This window comes from Belonocnema kinseyi, chromosome 4 (genome assembly GCF_010883055.1).
Source record: "Belonocnema kinseyi isolate 2016_QV_RU_SX_M_011 chromosome 4, B_treatae_v1, whole genome shotgun sequence".
Lineage (NCBI taxonomy): Eukaryota > Metazoa > Arthropoda > Insecta > Hymenoptera > Cynipidae > Belonocnema > Belonocnema kinseyi.
Window position 1 is genome coordinate 53,875,963 of NC_046660.1, and position 3,533 is coordinate 53,879,495.

Sequence of the window (3,533 nt, forward strand, 5' to 3'; positions counted from 1 at the left end):
TAGAAAATGTTTTCTCTGGACCTCATCCCAAAATTTTGTTTGATTAACTGTTAAAGTAAATTAAAGACATGTTGGTGATAGGATTGTTTAAAAAATGTATCTAGACACGATAATTTTGCCCAGAATTGTTATTCCATTTTTTTTTAATTATTCTATTTTCGAAATTGCTATCTCTGGATCTTATTTCCAAACTGGTATTTCATCATGCCCTAAAATTAATTATAATTAAATCTGATGGTATAAATGTATCAAAAAGATATCTCGAGAAAATTTAACTTACCTGAATTTTAATTTATAAAGTCTTTTGGGATTTTTTTATTTTAGAGAATGTTTTCTCTGGACCGCATTTCAAAATTTGGTTTGATCAACCACTAAAATAAATTAGAGATTCGTTGATAATAGGAGTGTAGCAGAAATGAATGCAGAAGTGAGATTTGGGCCAGAATTTTTATTTCCATTTTTTTGAGAAATTTTGCTATAATTATCTATTTTATCAGGTCTAAATGTTAAATTCATACATTACTGGTATCTTATCATAAAGCAAAAATCTTTTAGTGTAATTCAAATCTACTCGGCCTAAAATAGTATAGTATGTCTAGATTTATTTCTGATACAATCTTATCACTAACGAGTCTCTAATTTATTTTAGTGGTTGATCAAATCAAATTTTGAGATGAGGTCTAGAGAAAAAATTTTCTAAAATACAAAAAAATTCCTAAATAATGGTTAAAGTAAAATTCAGGTCAGTTAAATTGCCTTGAGATATTTTTTTGATACACCTATATCATAAAAAGGAATTAAAATAAATTTTAAAGGCTGATCAAATGCCAGTTTGGAAATCAGATCCAGAGATAGCAATTTCGAAAATAGAATAATTCCTGAAAAAAAATGGAATAACAATTCTGTGCTAAATTATCTTGACTAGATACATTCTTTAAACAATCCTATCATCAACGTGTCTCTAATTTCTTTTAATAGTTAATGAAACAAAATTTTGGGATAAAGTACAGAGAAAACATTTTCTAAAATACAAACAAATTTCTAAATAATTGTTAAAGTAAAATTTAGGTCAGTTAAATTGCCTCGAGATATCTTTTTGTTACACCTATATCATAAAAATGAATTAGAATGAATTTTAAAGGCTAATCAAATGCCAGTTTTGGAAAGCAAATACACAGATAGCAATTTCGAAAGTAGCATAATTTAAAAAAAAATGCAATAACAATTCTAGGCTAAATTATCTTGTCTAGATAAATTTTTTAAACAATCCTATCACCAACGAGTCTCTAGTTTATTTTAGTGGCTGATCAAATAAAATTTTGAGATGAAATACAGGAAAACATTTTCTAAAATGCAAAAAAATGTCTAAATAATTCATAAATTCAACTTCAGACAAAAATTTCCTCGAGATATCTTTTTGATACACCTATATCATCAGAATGACTCAGAATTCATTTTAGGCTGATCAATCCCCAGTCTTGGGATAAGGTCTAGAGATAACGGGTTTCCAATAATTTTAATTGAAATGAACCAGCTGAAATGCACTAAATCCATCTGCATTTCCTGATGTGAATTTATCTATGCTCGATCTGTGAAAAAAACAACAATGGAAATCAGTTTTTAATTTCAGAAATAATGTGTTACTTATTATAGTTATATTTATAAGTAATACTGGTTAAATTATTAATAAGTAATTATTGTTTAAATTATTACTGCCGACACTGTCAGAAATAAACATACAAAACCACAAAACATTTCTTTGCTAAAGAATAATCAATCGAATGTATAATAAACATGGCGGGCCGATTTGTAATTATTTCGAAGTTTTAGTCGTATTCACCTTTTTACCGGAATCGCTTTAAGTAATTGTAGTTAATGTCAATCAAACATTTTTGCATGTAATATTTTATTTACTTCATACAAAACAAATCCTGTCTATTCATAACATACCTTTTTTATGCTGCAAATAAGCGTTAAACACAATTCACTCTTCGCCCACTAAAAGCACACAATATTATTATCAATTTATAGTATTTGTCACTCAGCAACCATTCCATAATGTTATTGGCACAGAAGAAAATTCACGTTTACTTCTCAGTCCACAAGTCTCACTTAATTATTAATGAAACACTTTTATTATTTGTAATTACTACATAATCACCTATATTTTTTGACACTTGTATCCATTAAAATTTCGAACGCAACCTTGGAAACCATGATAAACTTGATCCGAAGATGCACGGACTTGACGGAATGGCTGATCTGAATGCAACTTTAAAGGCGCGAAATATGAAAATGCGCCAGTTCAATGGCTTCTTCCCGACTGTTGTGCAATTCGGGTAGTAATCAAGTGCGCCATGTATGTAAGCCCTAGCGTATCCACCTTGTATTTTGTGTTCGACTCAATCATCTTTTTATAATAGGACTGACTCCGATCATTTTATCGTAATAGGTCATTTCCAAAATAAACTAACCAATTCCATTAATCGAAAAAGAAAGTCAAGTGTTAATTAAGTTTCTTTAATAAATTATCCATTTTTCTCAACTTATAGCAACGAATTATTGCTAAGTGATTATTTAAAATGAAGTTGTTGTTTTGAAATTTAAAAGTAAATTTTTTCTTGAAAAAAAAGATCTTTCTCTTTCGCTCCACTGGGAATAGAATTACAGAACTTCTGATTTCCGGTCAGGTGCTTTTCCATGAAGCTGTTAAAGGGGTCAGAAAAAGAATCTCAATTCAAGAAAATAATGCTAACTTTTAGCTAGGTGTTAATAGTTCAAGTAATTATTTAAAATGAAACTGTTACTAGGCAGTCTGATAAGTTCCTGAAAAATGAAACACAGAGACGTTTTTTTGGCCAAAGTCGGTTTTATTTTTCAACATACTCTCCTTTTAGGTCGATACAGCGAGTCCAACGATTTTAACTTTTTGATACCGTCCGAAAAGTACTCGATCGGAAGGTCTCCAAAATACGCCTCAGTTTCAGCTATGAGCTACTCATTTGAGTAAAAACACTTACCGGTGAGCCATCTCTTCAGGTTAGGGAACAAGTAATAGTCGCTGGGGACCAGGTCTGGTGAATACGGTGGCTGAGGAACCAATTCGAAGCCCTTTTCATGCAATTTTGCTTGTGCAAATTAGCATGAATGAACAGGCGCATTGTCGTAATGATAAAGCGGTTTTTTCTTCTTCAAATGCGGTCGTTTTTCGGCGATTTCGATTTTCAATCGTTCCAATAATGATGAATAGTATGCTCCGGTTATGGTTTTACCTTTTTCAAGATAGTCCACGAATATTATGCTATGTGCATCCCAAAATACGGAGGTCATAACCTTTCCGACCCATTGTTGCGTTCTTGGACGCTTCGGAGCACTTTGGCCCGGTAGAACCCACTGTTTTGCCTATTGCGTTGACTCAGGAGTGTAGTAGGGGATCCAGATTTCATCCATGGTTATGAATCGGCGCAAAAACTCGGTCGGCTTACGCGAAAATAATGCCAAATTCTGCTGGGAAGTTGTCACACGAATTCGTT